This window comes from Motacilla alba, chromosome 4 (genome assembly GCF_015832195.1).
Source record: "Motacilla alba alba isolate MOTALB_02 chromosome 4, Motacilla_alba_V1.0_pri, whole genome shotgun sequence".
In the NCBI taxonomy this organism is placed as follows: Eukaryota; Metazoa; Chordata; class Aves; order Passeriformes; family Motacillidae; genus Motacilla; species Motacilla alba.
Window position 1 is genome coordinate 72,153,443 of NC_052019.1, and position 16,888 is coordinate 72,170,330.

The 16,888-nt window shown below is 48.5% G+C and overlaps 1 long non-coding RNA gene across 1 annotated transcript; it reads left to right on the plus strand.

Moving 5' to 3' along the window:
- The first annotated feature begins 8,239 nt into the window (after nucleotides 1-8,239).
- Nucleotides 8,240-12,730, plus strand: LOC119700986. The gene is made up of 3 exons (XR_005256968.1): nucleotides 8,240-8,554; nucleotides 8,925-8,991; nucleotides 11,643-12,730. It is a non-coding gene; the product is annotated as an uncharacterized LOC119700986 (long non-coding RNA).
- Nucleotides 12,731-16,888: the final 4,158 nt, after the last annotated feature.

The window sequence follows — 16,888 nt, forward strand, 5'->3', positions numbered from 1 at the left end:
TTCGGAGCCTGGCCGAGGAGATCACCCAGGAGCCCAGCTGCGTGCTGAGGAGCGCACTGAGCGCAGGGGGCTCAGGGCGCTCCGCCGGGGGGTGACAAACGCCCGGGGAATCCTTTGTCGCCGCACCTTCCCGAGGCACCAGCCCAAGCTGATACTGTGTGTCTGCACCACGTTTGAATTATCTCGGGAACAAGAGGTGCGGGGCTCTGCCGCTGGAGAAGTAGAGCCGGTCTGGTAAGGAAACCTGTGTGGGATCCCAGGATCTGTTTGTGCCCTGCTCTACCTACGCTCTGGTTTTCCAAGGAGCGACCGGGGGAAGCACAACGATCCCAACCAAATATCTCAAATGTTGATGGCAGAATGTGAGCAAACCCCAAAGAAGTTCGATTTTAAAACTGAAAGAGTGGAAATATTTTCGGTGCTGATTTTTGAGGCATTGAAAGGGGTTTTCCCGCCCCGCTCATGCCCAGCTGTCCCTGCAGGTGTCAGCCTTGCTCCACGTACCGCCCGTCCTGCGGCTGCACCTGGCCCTGCCTCCCGCCGGCTGCCTCCTCATCCTCACCCTCATTCCATGGAGCGCGGGGCTCTCCCCGGCGGGCCGGGCCTCGCAGACCCCTAGCAGTGCGCATCGGGGGGCTGCTCATGTTCCTAAAGTTGCCGTGGCTCCCAGCTCGGCCCTCTTCTGAAGTGCCCGGCAAAATGCCTCCTCCCGAGTTTTGTTCGGGGGCTTTCCACGTTGCAAGTAAGGAAATGGGAGGTCCTCTGGGACTCCTTTCCCCGCTGCTGGAATCCGCTGCTCTGGGAGAATTCAGGTTGCTCTGAGTTTTCCGGAAAAGACAGATTCGTGCCCAGGAATCAAACCCTCTGTCAGGCTGCCTTCGTTAGGAAAATGCACCTGGGAGCGTTGGCAGAAGGCGCTGCGTGTCTTCCTTTGCACTGTGCCTACAGCAGTGTTGGTGGATAGCTCAGGGTTCCTTTGCCTGTGATAAGCACAGTTGTGCTTTCCCTGGGGACGGGCAGCAGGAGGGATATACGGGCACGCTGCGTGCAGCAGTTTGGCAAAACGTGTGGATGAAGTACGGGCTCTGCTCCACGGCCGCAGAGACCGTGTGTGCATGGAGCGTCCGTGCGCGCCGGGCCACGCGTGCCATCGGCAGGGGAGGTACTAAAGCCCCGCGTCATGTACAGCCCAGGAATCCTGTCTCCAGGTCTTGGCAGCAGCCACAGCAGCTGTGCAGTGGATTCCTGACTCTGGGGTCACACGTAAGGAACTGAGACTTGTAGCCTCATAGGAGTAAAGAGGCTTTGGCAGAGAAAGTGTGTGTGTGTGTGTAAGAATAGAAATCCCAGCACAGCCCTGATCCACCGATCCCTTTGTGAGACAGCACTAGGAATGCAAGTACCTTGTGTTCCATAATGACTTTAATACCAAGAAAGCTTGATTTCAAGGTCCTCTTCCCTGAAAGTCTTCTCTCCTCCCACTGTCTCCACTAGGAATTTTGTGGCCAAGTTCTCCGTGGTTTCCTGCAGCTCTTTGGTTTAGCACTGAGCAGCTTCCAGGAGTGCTGCAGACAGACCCGCAGACATCTGCGTGGGGGCTCGGCTCTCTCTTTCCTCTCCCCATGGAGAGATGCCATGTGATGCGTGCACTGAAGTGACTTGGTTTGGTAGGGCTCTTCCTATGTATTTTTTTTTTTTAATTTTTTTTCAAGAGGTGTTTTTGTTTTTTGAATCAATCCCTTTGGCTTTCAGCTCCAGCTTCTGAATCTCAGCATCTGTCAGTGGTGCGATAAATTCTCTTTGGTGATAAGAGAACAGCTGCCAATAGCAAGAGCAGGGATGGCATTTGGGGTTTTTTCTGCTGCGTGAGCCCCTGCAGCTAGCAGAACCGCCCCGTGCACACAATGGAGAAGGCACCTCTGCTGCCCAGCCCACTGTTCTGCTGCCAATTCAGCAACATCTTTTCCCTCCACGTTAAGCAGATGCACACGAACAATTGTGCAGCAGAACAGAGTCCTGAACTGAAAGAACTGGAAGTAATTGACAAATGGCTTTTTTTCTGGATACATTCTGAAGGTGGAAGTGATATGAGGACAATAAAGAAGGTTTTTTGAGAACTTAAGGGATTTTCAGGGAAAGAAAGACGCTGATTTGGAAAGATTCTTAATCATATGGGTGGTGTTTCCTAGCACAACAGTCTGCTTCCAGTGAAATTGGTAGAGGAAAAAAAATTGGTAGAGGAAAAAAGTCCTCCACTTGTGTGGAATCCTGAATTTTAGTCACATCAGATTTGGGCTTTTTGTTTTTCATATTTAAAGGTCTCTTTAACTCCAGTCTGCCTATAAAATTTTATCACAGCTGAAATTCATGCCACAACAGAAGGCATTTCTAGACCAATTATTTTGACTGAGATGTTTTGCTTCTCTAGTTGGGGTAAGTTTAGTTGATGTATTTGTGGTGAGAGTGAAACTCCAGGAATTGTGGGCAACTTTGTTCCATGAGGTAATTTTGCAGAAGAACGTGGTTTGGGACTTGGCTAAAGAAAGAACCAGACTGTTCCCTGTGGAAGTGTGAGGCTCCTCTCACCTGGCTGGAGTTTGATTTAACAAAGGGGGTTGTGTTTCTAAGGCACTTAAAAGTCAAACCAGCCTTTCCCTAAAGCCATCCCATGGGTTTTGCCGTAATGCCTCACTGGTACTGACGGATATCTCCAGGTATTTAAATGTTGCTGTAAGTAGGACCACAGACACACGTTCTCATTTGGTTCTGATGAGGATTTCTATGCTGAAATCAATTGGGCCTTTTCCAAAAGTCCCTCCAAACTTTTAGTGGGCTTTTAAATCTCATCTATGAAGTGCTGCTTTAATCCCAAGCAAGGCCTGGATGTTGACATTTGGAATGATCTCACTGCTCTTCCTTGTGGCTTGTTTTTTCGTCATCTGCCAAGATGAACACATGCGCATCATGTTTTTTTCCTGTGTTGCTAAATGCCACAATCTCTGCTAAGCAGCAGTGGTATAGTTTGAGAATTGGTGATATCAAAATGAAGGTTTGCCTTGCATCCAAAAACGCTCCAGAAAGATCCAGGAAATGGGGAGGAAATTACTGTTTTGTTCGGGTCGCTGCACCGTGGATCTTGTCACCTGCCTGCCAGATTGGGGTTTTCCCCTTGCTGCTTAGTTTGTCTTTGGATAGGTTTTCCTCAGTTGTTTTGATCACTAAAATTGGAATTCCATTATCTTCTGAAGATACACAGGTCATTTTCCCTCTCTTACCCTCATCCTCTGTATAGCTTCATTAAATCCTGGAGACTTTTAAGTGCTGAGGAGGAGGCCGTGTATTAGGAAGCGCTGGAAGCTGGTGAAGAGCCAAGTACAGTATAACAAGCCCTGCAATTGCTTTTAATCCCTCATTTTGTAAGGTCTTGTGTTTGTCCACCTTTCATGCTTGCAGATGCCCCAGTCCCATCTCCATGCGGGCCTGGAATGCTCCTTTTCAGCTGTTACTTGGACTAAAAACTCTCTGCAGAGAAGAGAGGGAAGGAAATTGGTAACCTGCTTTTTTACCTAATTTTCCCCTTTTGTCATCAAATTATTTGACCATTTCATCTATTACTTCCACATATTTAAGCTAATGTGTTGATTTTTTTAAGTTGTCAAACATTAAGCATGGTCCACAGAAGATTGTTTCCCAGTCTTAGAAGCATCTGTTGGAATTTTCCTCTGTTCTCCAGTTGCTCCCTCCTTGCCCTTTCCTCTCACAAATCACGCTGTGTACTGTGTCTCCTCAGTCATCCAAAACTCACCAGCATGTCCCACAAGTGGCTGCAGAGCACTTGGATTCGACCAGTCTTGAGAGTTCTGTTCTGCCTCTGCTCCTCCTTTCTCTGTGGCCTCAGAATGGCAGTAACCCCGTGTTCTGGGAGAAATGAGGCAGTGATTGAGCTCCCTGTCTGTGCTGTGCACGCGGAGTCGTGAGGAGTTAGAGTTCTGCTACTCTTGCCCAAAGCCCATCGTGACTCTGTTTCCTGTTTTCCTACAGTCTGCTAGGCTGATGGATGCCTTCTGACGGTGTTCTGCCGTCGGAGTGGCTGCTGGAATGAGAGCTTTGTGCTCCGCAGCAGGCACAGTGCTGGAGCCGCACTTGTGTCAGCCTGTGCTGTGTCACTGGGAAGAGATCTTACCAACATGTGAAGTGTGCTCTTCCCCCGCTGAGATCCGATTCCTGCCGACGTGCTGAATGGCAGGAGTGACTCCTGAAAGCCTGCAGATGATCCAGGCTGCCGGGGAGGGGTTTGGAGTGGGAATCCGAGAGCGGCGTGGGGATGTGGAGCTGTTCGCAGCTCCCTCGCCTGTGCTAGGGCCACATGTCACCGAGAGCCATCGGGCTGGGCCGCTCTGGGTATTGCCAGCAAGCTGGGACTTTGTTCAGCAGCCTCGCAAGGAGCCGAATGGCCGCAGATGCTTCCTCCTGACTGGAGCTGGAGTTTGAAGGGCAGCTGAATTTGCTAATGTTGGTGCTTTGATGCAGAGTGTGAGAAATGGTGATGAGGCATGAGGCAGAACAGCTTGCTCGATTGCTGCTGGAGTGACTCCGCAGTGCTGACAGTAGTTAAAAACATGGCTTTGGTGCATAGGCTTAGTTAATATATAGAACTTGGAAGGCTGCTCGGAACAGCTACGGGCTCTCTCTGTCTGCCTCTTTTTAATAGAGTCGCTTCCCTGCCCAGAACTGCACTTCAATTTTCAGTCTCTTTAGGGTCATTAGAGGAGACTGACATTTTGGGAACAGTGGTACAGTGCAAGTAAGAATAACAGTGTCCACACTTTTTCCTGCAAGGGAATGTGCAGTGCAGTCAGGGTTTTTTTCCTGGTTGTTAGCAGTGGTGGCATATTTGTTGCAAGTATAAAACACAGTGTTCTTTTTGCTGGAGAGTTAGTCCAAAGCCAAGACTCAGCTGGGACTAGAACCAGGACATGCTGGACAGGCTGTGCTTCCTTGGGACCACAGGACGTGATTGGGTTAACTTCCCAGAAGAATCTCCCCTGCTGTAGCAAAGTGACTTTATCAGCTTAACCCTCTCTTCTGCATATGGAGTAGGAAGAGCAGGTAACTCTGCCACGCGCGAGGAGTCTGGCTGGGCCCGACGGGACAAAGACCACACTGAACACGACTGACACCTCACATCCGAGCTGCCATCCCTCTTGTGCTGAGGCAGCCCAGTCTGCCCTCATCCTCACCTCCTTGGCCATCCAGAAGCTGTCAGTGGTTTCGGAAGTGAGACCTCTTAGTTCCTGCCTGGCCTTGTTGGTCCTGCTGCTGCAGGAAGCAAAATCCCAATGGAAGCATGTCTTGCGGGCAGCTGGGAAGGGCTGTGGTTCCTCAGGTCACGGTGAGACCTGCAGCTGCCAGCCGCAGTGAGAAGGAGCTGCAGGACGGGCAGAGGAGAACAGATGACCTTGACTGCACATCCATCTCTCCATATCTGAGTCCTTTCCACTTTGTCAGAGCTTTTCAGATAATTTTGTCAATTAACAATAGAAATGCCAGCTGTTTCAGAGGTGGGGTCAGATAGGGAACTCGGTCACTCGTGTTGGTGATCCGTGGGTGATCGGAGTACTCGCTGGGGAGGGAGATTCACCCTGGGCAAGGGGGATCCTTGCTGTGCCGTGCCAGCGGCTCTCCTTACAGAGTACAGGTGGGGAACTGGCCAAAGAGACAGCAATCCTGGGTTTTTGTTTAGCCTCCAAGTATTCATCCTTCTGTTCTCCAGGATAAGACATGCATCAGCTCATGGAAGCGAATGCCAAATGCCCCTGGAGTTGCTGAAAGAATATTTATCAACGTTTCTCTCTTCACCACGTTTCATGAAAAAAAACAAAACCCAAACCAAAAAACTGCGACAAAACCCAACTAAAACCTGCAGCCTCATTATTATTTCAGTGTAACTTGTGCCATGAGGAGATCAAGCAAGCATGTCAGTGTGTGACTGTCAGCGTGAAGAGACCAACTGTGGCTCTGTGTGTGAGCGAGTTCTGGGCATGCTACGTCAGGGGCAGTGGTGAGTTTCTTTCAGGCTGCTGGAATGCTTTCTTTAGGGGTTTTTGTTTGGGGGATCTTTTTTTGTTTGTTTCTTTCTTTGGGGTTTTTTTGATGGACTAGTTAGTTATTAGGATGTGGTCTTGTCAAAAAGGCTTGCCAGGTTTTCAGCAGTCGTCCCAAGTGGACTGCCTAAAAAAGGGCTGGCACTGCATCACATGGAATGACCGATGATATGTCATATATTTTTAATGGGCAAAATGTTTTAATAAACATTCTCCCTCCTAAAATACCGGATTTTAAAATAGGTTTTAGCCTTGAGCCATGTAGCTATCCAGCTGTGAATTTTATAAGGCAACAATCTCCACACCATTAGATGTTATGACTGATATGCCAGTGATGGCAATAGCGAGTATTTCCACACATTAAAAAAGTTTCCAGTAGCAGTTAAAGGAAGTATGGCTCTACTTGGAAGATTTTCTCAGCTCAAAATTAAAGCAATTTAATAAAATTATGAAGTCAGCCATGTACTACTGTCTTCTAGTGAGCTGCAAGTTCTGTGTACTGAAGCCATGCCCATTGCTGCGCCTGACAGCTTTAATCACATCACCTGACGCTTTCGAACATCAACATTATTTTCTTTTTGTGTGATTTCTACAGCCTCAGCTACTCAAAATTCAGCTGAAAGGCTGCACGCTGGGGCAGATGAGACCCCAACATGATCTACCACAGTTGTCTTGGTTCGTAGGAAATCCTGCTTGGGCTGTTTGGGGTTTTTTCCCCGAGTTGCAGCAGTTACCTTGGTTTATTTAGAAGTGTTTGGGACCACGTCTCAGGTTGAAAGGTGATCCAGTGATCCCTCTTTAGGTAACCCATGTCCCTCCTGCACAGTGACTTTTGTGCAGTGATCATTGAGTCATGCAGCCTGTTGGAGATCTATTCTCTTCGGCCTAAACATACCAGCAAGTCAAACACTGTCCCTCTTGATCATGTCTCACCTCTTATCCACCGCAGAGAGGGAAATCTGAGTGTTTGTGTGTGTCTGAAAGAGAGAGGTGATAGTTGTGAGCTTCTGCTCTTTGTTGTTCTTTCTTGCCTCTCCTGTGCACTGGAGTGATCCTTTTCTTACACACGGGATAGGAGAGTTTATAAAATAGAAAACAAGTGTTGTCATTTATGGGCTCTTTGCTGTCTGGGGTGGGATAAAGCAGACATGGGTTTTGTGATTAATTTTAAGTTTGGCACCAGGGCATTTATTTACTTTGCGGAAAATCCCCTTTTTTTTCAAACCAAAGGTATTGGTTAAAATTCCAGTAGCCATTCAGAAATTCTGCGCCAAGTAATTCTTTTAGTGGTTTACAATGAGTTTCAAGCTATAGAAGGTGGCAGCAGGCTTTCTGTAATGTTCCTGTAGGACAGAAATAGAAACACAAACATGGGCTGAAAAATCTGATGAGAACTGATACCAGGGTGGTGTTAATCCTTTGCAGCCTGCACAGCTCCATCCTGCATTGGTGCTGCCAGCTCCCTGGTGAGCTGATAGAGCTGTAGCAAACAGTCCAATGGCTCAGCTGTGCCCTGTCAGGTTTTTTCCTTCTGGTGTCACTGCAAGGTACTCTGGCTTCTAGCAATGTAGGAAGGAACTTTTCATTGCTGCTCATGCAGAGATTTGTTTCACCTGCAAATAGGGATTCCATATCATTAGACTCTTCAGATTTGGTGTGCCTCTGGTTTTGGTGGCTGAAGCAGAAGACCCTCGAAGAGAAGCTTAACAAGTGCTTGTGCAGTTTCACATCTCTTTTTACATTTAGATAGATGGTGGCCTTCCTTGCACAGAGGAGTGAGTTGCTGTTACTCCACACTTTTGTCACTATCTGTTGGTGATGGCCATGGAGAAGAGAACCCAGAGGCCCTGGGTGCTGGCTGCTGTAAGCGTAAATGACACCAAGCAGCCTCTGTCCCCCTGGGCTTTTAGGTCCAGAAGATCCATCACAACAAAGGAATTAAAATGCCTCAGACAAAGTCACTGAACCAGGTCCCCACGCAGGAGACTGTTGGGTTCACCTGGTGGTCTTGTGGTGCTCTTAGCAAAGGAACGAAAATAACTTTGCCCGATGCTCTGGTATGGATAAGGCTTTGGAAAGGCATGTCCAGATCCACCTTTTGGTGTCCATTTCTCTTGCAGGTGATTCCTGTTTCTCATTCTTCAGAGCAAGTGGCAGCACATCCCCAGCTCTGAAGCTCCTGTGGTGCCTATAACTCTCCCAGGGATTTGTGCAGCCTCATCACCTGCACTCCTGAGCAGGCTTAGGGATCTGCACGACAGGATTTGGCACGAGCAGGATGAAGCCTTCTGGCAGGTTATTTCTTGTGAGGGGACCTTGTTTCCTGACACTAGCCACACGTCACTCACGCCCATACCACTCCTCTCCCTGTTCCTCCTGTGATGTCTGTAAGTAGCAGTTAGTTAAATGGCAAATAAATCTGATTCCTCTTGGATGAAAAATCGATTCAGGTAAGTTGCTGCTTGTTTTGCTTTGACTGCTGTGTCTATTAGGCAGTGATTTCTGGCACTTTCTCCTTGCTGCTGTCACCCCTCATAAACTCCATTCCCAGGGGCCTGACAAACTTGCGTGGCACTGGAGAGCAGCGTGGCCTCCCTGCCGCGGGGGGGATTCCTGCCCCAGCTGCCCGGCTTCCCCCGGGAGCTTGGGGCCGGGGCAGAGCTGCAGAGCTGGGCGCTCTGCTCTGCCACTGCAGGCAAGGCCACAGCAGGTGGTGGGGAGGAGAGGCTGGGGCTCTATCCCGTTAGTGCCCGGCCGGGGCTGGAGGTGGAGCAGGAGGAGGCAGCACAGTGACTCACTCCGTGTTTCTCTGTGTGCCAGGTGTCCCTGCGGGCTGGGAAGAGCCCTTTGGTCATGAGGACGGGGGCAGAGGGACCCCGTGTGTGTGGTAAGTGTCATCAACCACCGTCTCCCTCCTCCTCCCCAGCAGGCCGAGAAGGTAATTGGCTTCCTTCCCGGGGGAAGAGGAGCTGTGGCAGCCCGTCCGTTCCGTGTGACAGCACACGCACCCCCAGCCTCCAGGTGCCCCCGGGAAGCGCCGCTGCGGTAGCGGGAGGGCAGCGCCGCAGGCGCGGCTCAGCGCTGGCACGGCCTGCGCGGGGATCTGGTTAAGTCTTGAAAGACTTTGTGGGTTATGACATTCCCCTAAATGTGCTGAGCTTTCTTTAACCTTTCATAAAACATTGTGATCTTTATGGACTGTATCATATTGTGCAGTAATGTGCTTTATTGTCCACAGAATAAGCTTTTCTTAAAGATAATTGGAAAGCTGGAAATGGCTGCTATCGGCTGATTTTTTTTTTTAACACATTATTTCTGAAATGGGCCTGGTGTAATAATGACCCTATCTGTTCAAGATTTAAGATTTGTCTTGGCAGAGAAAATTGATCCATTTCACCTTTGTCTAATGGAAATTTTTATCTGGGATTATCTGTTTATGTAAATGAATGTTCCTCTGAAAAGAGAACTTGAGGGGGCTGTAAATCTCAGTGACACTTTAGTTTCATGGGGGGAAAATTGGAAAGGATTCTAGTATTTATCTGACTGAAATTGGTTATAAAAACAGAATTATCTTCGTGTACCTGCTGCATCTGATGTTTCCTGGAATTTCATTACCTTTTTGAATAATGCAGCATCGCACTGTATACAGGATTCACTGTGATTAGCCCCGAAATTGTTGGGGGGGGTGGGTGGGTGTGTGTTTGCCAGCACTGTAATTACCAGGAAAAGGCAGCGTGTTTGGGGCAGTGGGATTCTGATTCCTGCCCTAATGGGTACCAATTAGCACAGTCACATTATTCAGAGGCTCTGAGGAGAGCAGGGGATATATACCACATGACTTTTTTTTCCTTACAAGTTATGTGGGGCTTTTTTAAACTGAGGAGTGAACCTAATTACAGAGGAAAATGTCTTCGGGTAATCAGCTTTTGTTTACAGTTTGCAGAACAGGACTGTGAATGTAGCATTTAAACTAATATTTTAAACATCATCTTTAAAAGCAGTTTTGCCATTAAAGAGACAGCCTAGGGTTTTTTTGCCAAGTTTCCTCTTGAGCTTGAGATGACACATCCTGGCCAGGCTGGATCGTGGCTGGGATTGCCATACCAAACACAGCTTTGGCTTGTGCCTGCTAACCATTCAAATGTTTGTCTGGGGTCGCTGCTGGGAGTAGTGCCTCATGTCTGGCACTCCGTGGCACTGACCAGGAGGGGAGAGTGGGGGTGATGGGCCTATTACTCTGTTTGAAGAGCTGCCGTGCAAGAAGATGGAACTCGTAGGATTATTTTAAAATTAACCAAGATGAAAACACCATGTGTTTTCACATGAAGCGAGGCTACTTTGTACACTTGGCTACTTTGTGGTGCTTGCCCTCTGTGGCAAACCCAGAAGGATTTTTTTCATAGGTATAACGACACGATGGTGTCCTTTGTCTGTGCCCAGATGGAGCATACACACACAGAAGAATACACATCAGACATAAGCACGCATGTAACAATGGAAACTTTTGGTTGCCATTGCTTAGCATGAAATTCCTGCTCCTCTGGAGCAGAGCAAGAGTGGTTTGCATCTAGGAGCCTTCAAAGAATGCACTTCAAGGTACAAAACAATGCCCCGTATTTGTACATCTAATTAAGTGGCCTAATTTTCAACCATCTTTCAAAGCTTCTGGTTGCTCAGAGCTTTCTGAAGTCACCCCCCTGGCCTAGCTCACAAGAGGAGGATAGGAGCCTCTATTTGGGAGGTGGATCATCCCAGTCTTCCTGGGCTGATTACAATGGGAATTACACCTAAGGAGGATTTCTCCTCTGCACTTAAAGCCTAACACAACAGTAAGCACTAAAAATATTTTTTAAGAACCACTGAAAGCAGAAAATCAGCACTTAACCATGGCTTCCACTCTGTTAGAGTTCCAGGTCTTAATGATTGTCAATTTATTTCCATAAAACTTCAGGCAGCAACATTCCCTGCCCAAGTTCTTTACTTTTGTGACTTTCTGCTCCACATTTCAGGCAGTCATTTCAGTTGGAAATATACATTATTACCAGCTCATTAAATCCAAAATAAATGAAGTGGAAAATTACAGAACTCCATGGATTACAGTGCACCCAACTCAAAAGAGAAGTGTGTGATTAAAAACAAAATGGTCTGCATTTTAAAAATGGATTAATAGTTTTGGGCCCAGCTGGCAAAGTATCACATGAAATGTGTTTTCAGAGTCGGAGTAATGTAAAATAAATGTCACTAACATTGCTCAAGGTGGGCCTGTTACAAGCACAGGAGTTTGCAATAAACAGGCTCAAAAAAAAAAAGGAAAAAAAAAAGAAATAGATATATTTGTAGTGTAAAGGACTGAAATACAGGAAAGACACTTGAACCATGTAGGGAGGAGGACAAGGCTTTGCTTTGCTTCAGCTGAAGTGTAGAAGCACTTGTAATTCGTGCAGAACTGGAGTGTGGTTAGGCTCTGCAGCCTTGCTTGCTTGCTTTGAAGGTAACAGTGGTGATAACCATGAAAAATAACCCCAGTTTCTCTCCTAGGCAAGAGAACAACCACAAATACATTCTTGGACAAAAGCCCTAGGGCCTGAGAACAGCTTGGTTGGCAGCATCAACAGCCCAGCATTGGGTAGCATTGTACAGGTAAATTACCTCCTTGCAGCACAGGCAGTTTGAAAGAGGTGAGTCTTTTAGGAACAGTTGTGTCTTTACTCTCTGTTGTTTAACTCATTTCACCTGGCCTAGGTCCTGTTTCACTAGAGGCTTAGAGAAATGAGACTAAATGAGTGGTGAAAGAGCTCTTTTTTATCTCCTGTCGCTGTTTAGTAGTGAAGTAGAAAATGCAGAGTTAGGAGTGAGACAATGTGAGAAAAGACAGGTAGGTATTTTGCAGCAGAAATAAACATGGATTTCCTCCTAGCATTTTCCCAGGCTTTGGAACTATTCCCAGGTTGGGGTAAGTCTTATTGTTCCTCATAAAATGCAGAAGAAGAGAACATTTTGCAAAGTCTGACATCAAGTATATTAAACACTAAAGGAAGAACCAAGTTTGCACAGTTAAAAACTCAGCAGGATTTTTTTCTGGTTTGTCCTACAACAGTGTTTAACTGCTGCTCTTGGGCTCTGCTTTGTGTGCAAGCCAGACCTGGGGAAAGGGACTTTTGGCTGCACAGTGGACAGTTCGCAGGTTCAGAACTGGGGTTTCCTTGCTTGTGTTGAATTTAATGTCTGTCTGGCTTGTGTGGCAGAGCACAGCAATTCTGCATCCCTGCCTCTGTTCTGCAGCCTCCAAGAGCTGTTCTACACAATGGAGAAGGGAGGAAGGGGGAAAAAAAAGGGCCATCTGTAGCTGCAGATGGGGATTTGTGGACGGGGTACAAGTTGCAGTCACTGAGTAAGCAGAGATGCCCAAAATATGTCACCTAAATTGACCAATCAGGCTGGGAAAGGGAGCATTAGCCTGTTTGGATGCGTGGTCGGAGAGACCCACCCCAGCAACTGTGCAGCACACGCAGGCAGCCAGGCACTCCATCAGCTTCCCGCTGCGCTCCGCAGCCGGAGAGACGAGCTGCTTTTACCTGGCAGCTTGGCTCAGGCCTCCTCCCACGAGCAGGTGTCATTGGGCTTGTTCAGAACATGTTGCAAGAAATCTTGTCCTTTTAATGTGCAGGGTTTTTAAAGGGATCGTGTGAGATCTTTTACACTGTTTGTGAGCTCTGAGATGCAGTTTGGTGACCAAGTATTGTGATGCTGCAGTTGGTGAATGGCTCGTGTTCTGTTTTACCAGGTGACAACTAGACTTGCTCCAATTACCTAGATTTCTTTTCAGTTCAAGGAGATGACAAATCCCCTGCAATGCTACATGTACTGGGGAGATTAGTTCTGAGGAGAAAAGCTCCTCTGTCCTGTTCTTGGAGAAGGATTTTCTTAGGGTGGAAGTCATATGCATTCCTGTACACCGTATCTGCTCATTATTATTGCAAGCTGGTGAACTTTTCTTTGCATTCCCTTCCAAAAGAGCTCATCAAACCCAGCCTGCTGTTCATAGAAGCTTTTTTTTTAACTTTCTGTTGAGTGTTCCAGGTTGCTGTTGTCCTCCTTCAGGAGAGGGTAGTGCTGCAAGGCTGGGAGATGGTGGTTTGGCAGAGGTTTCTCTCAAAGCAGGCTGGCCAGTGCTGAAGGGACAGGTGGGTTCCCTGCACACTGATGGACTGGTCTGGATACACAGATGGAAGTTAGGTAAAAGGAGGACTTAACTGTGGCACTATGAGTTCTCTGTATGAGGAAATCCTCAGTGAGGGTGAGGGTGATGAGCTCATGGAGTGCTCTCTGAGGTGGAAATTTTGCAGCTAGGATCCTCTAAAGCCAGGGAACTTCCCATGAGGATCAGACATGTGTCCCTTTGCATATCTTTCATGCTGATACGCTTGCCGTAGCTTATGCTTGTGTCAAAAAAGCCCGGCTGCATTCCCTCAGAGAATGATCTGAGGCAGCCATTGAGTGCTGCCCAGACTTGGAGGACTGGAGGTGGGACAAGGGTTCTAGCTGTGAAGTGTAGGGTTGTTGGTTGGTCACTGCATCGGAGTATGTGTCAGCTGGTCGTGTCTAGCCAGGCCTGATGGCAGCCCCGGCAGTTCTGCAGTGAGGGATCTGCATCTACTGAAATGGAGTAGCTCGAGACCTCCAGGAGCACAGCTGAGGTCACAGGTGCTCTTGGCAGGCCATAAACAGTAACTTGTCTGGCCAGTGCAATGCACTGCTCGCTGCTCCTCCCCAGGATGATTTTAGGATGTCAGTATACGCTACCTTTCCCAGTGACCTCTTGAGATCACTGTAAGAAGTGGTGTGGAGCGGAGAGGGGGAGAGCAGTGCAACTGCTTTGGCTGCCTTTCCTTGGAAGCAGTGGCAGACAGATGCTGGATGCAGCTGCAAAGCAGGAGCAAGGGGAGGTTCAGCCACAGGGGGCCTCTCAGAGCAGCTTTCCTTCAGCTCGGGGCTGAGGTTGAAAGTGCCACGACTGCTGCTGAAGGTGCGTTTGGGGTTCCAGACCTCAGCCGACAGGCTGCACTTAGGCACGCTGCACTTGTTTGCCAAGCACCCAGAGCCAGGTTTTATTCAGAGAGGGCAGTTGTGACCGTGGCGGTTCAGCCTCGCCAGCGTTTCCTTCGTCTGTATTTCATGACACTCGTTCTTTGATATGGGCCTGGTGTTTTGTGAGCCGTGAAGTGTGGTGAGCCTGCTTACGCAGGACCGCAGAGCAACAAGCCTCCTTGCAATGCCTTTCAGGATGGCTCCATCATTAACGGTGTCCCTGAAAATACTCTCTTTTACTCAGGGGGTGACTATGGTCTGCTTCACAAATCATCCAGATAAAAGCTGTATGCACAGGGGGTGGCATTTTCTTTAAGGTATGGTATCTTTCTCCATTACCTTTCAAATTAACACCTACCCACCCTTCCCTGTTTGGAGAGCTGGCACAGGAGACTGGTGTGGGTTCCTGGCTGCTCCCACGTTTGACAGCAGAAGTGTCTGTGTTTCTGTGCCTAGAACTGAAACTGTGTGACCTGGAGTCATTGAAACTTTATCGCTCAGTAATGTAGGAGCAGTGAAAAGAGAAACTCAGGTACCAGTGTGCTTGATAAAACTGGTCACGGTGACAGTACCTTCAGTCGTGTTGGTGTTGCTGTTGAACACTGAGAATGAGGGCCTTAACTGAAATGCATGTCAGGGTTGTCAGGCAGCTCTCGCCTTTCCTTTCCTGGAGGCTTTTCTGTTTTCACAGGACCTGTCATTCCTGAGAGCTGGCACACAGCTGCCACCAAACTGTCTGCCTGCCCCGCTGTCCATTCTTTACACGCTGACTGGAAGTGGAGGTTCTTCCTCCCAACCCTGCTCTGACTCTGGCTCCCTGCAGTTGCCACATGTCTTTGCCTCTCTGCAGCCTTTGGCTGCGGGCCCTGTTCTACATCAGCCAAAGGCTGCATCAGCTTCTGGGTGTTGCTGTCCCCTCCCACTCTTTCCTTTTCCTGTGCTCCTCGTTCCAAGTTCCCCACACCTCCTCCAAAGTCCCCCTCCACTTTCTCTCCCCTCCCCTCCGTCACCCAACAAAGTCTTAGGTTCTTCCTGCTTGTAATTTGTCGCTAATCAGCTGTCAGTGTCGGAGCAGTGATGAGAGGTTCATCTCTTGCTGAGGGTAATGGCCTTAAAAGTCACCGAGTCAATGTCAATGGGATCGCTCCAATTCAATCAGAGCCCTGGATGAGGAATGGCCCCCGCTGACATTAGCACTCATTTTGAGCCCAAGCATCTGGGCCCTAGTAAATAACCATCAGTGGGTGGGTCCGGGGGACAGGTCATTAGCCCCACGAAAAATAAATATCGTTTCCCTTGATGGCTGCGAGTAATTTAGCTCAGACGAGGAAATTTCACCCTAGATTAAGTATGATGAGCCAATATCAGTCAGAGGAGGCCAAACAGTGAGAGCTTGATGAGATAGAGGGAAATTTATATGCAGCTGGCTGAATGCAAGATGAGTTTAAAGAAACGATGTTCTCTTCCGCTCCTTGTCCATGGGCAATGCCAGGTACTGTGTTCCCGCGGCTGACACCTCCCCACGCCCTTGGGGTCCCCCAGCGCGCAGGCACACGGCTGTGGGCTGCCAGGCCCTCCCAGTGCCATGCCTACCCTCCCCAGCAGCAGCAGCCCCTGCTCTCGAGGCTCCGGTGCCGATGGCTTTCGCAAGCGCTGCCGGAGCGGAGCGGCAGCGGCTCCTGGGGAGGCCGTGCCATGGCCGTGGGCCGCCCTGCCTGTTCCGAGACACCGAGGGACTCCGTGGCGCCACAGAGGCCCTCCCGGCCAGTGCCTGCTCCTTCCCTCCTGCCTCCCCCCGCGTGTTTGCTCTGTGTGCTTTTTGTGTTTGTTACTTATTTAACCCATCAATCCTGCACACGATATGCTCAGCAGCTCTTAATTCCACCCCTCCAGCCCCTCTTTATTGGGAGCGCACACCGGGAGTTGTGTTTTATGTCTGCTGGAAACAGTAAGCAGACAGCGTCTCTCCCTCATTGGCCCAGCTCTGTATCCTGGAGCTGTGGCTGGAGGCTGGCTGGGGTCTGTCCCCCAGCTGTGGCTCAGAATACAGATCAGGCGCGCTGCAGTAACCCGCGTAGCTCTTCCTCTTTGCCAGGGGGGACTGGGGCACGAGTACAAGATGACCCCCATGAGCTGGAATGCCAGAGGAAAACCAAAGCAGAGCAAGAGCAGACAGACACCAACAGAAGGGACATGGAGAAGCAGGTTATTTTGCAGAGGCATGAAGGAGGGAATTAGGAGTGGAAGGAAGCAAGAGGCCTTCTACAGCTAGTGCAGGATTTGGCTGTCTCTTGGGGGCCAGTTTCTTTGTGTTAGAGCTCATTAACTGTGCTAAGAACAGAATTCAGACTAATTATGTGATACAGTTGGTATGTCTTTCCTTGATTTTCACCTACCTGGTGCATTTCCTTGTGCCTGAATAGTCATCTGCCTTCACTTATGTTTTCTGTTGACCCAGTGAAATATGTTACTCAGGAAAGACCAAGTATTTTACCTGTCTGAGAGAGAAAAAACTTCTTGATATAGATTGGAAACAGTTCTGAGATCTAAGCTTTTTATCTCAAACCAATATAAAAAGCTGTCTGTCTCTCTGCTGATTTTTCTTTTTATCTGACTGTTAATATATTTAAATACTGGAAATTCCTGAGGCATGAAAAATCAGATTTTTTTCCTGATAATATGATACTGTTATCTGA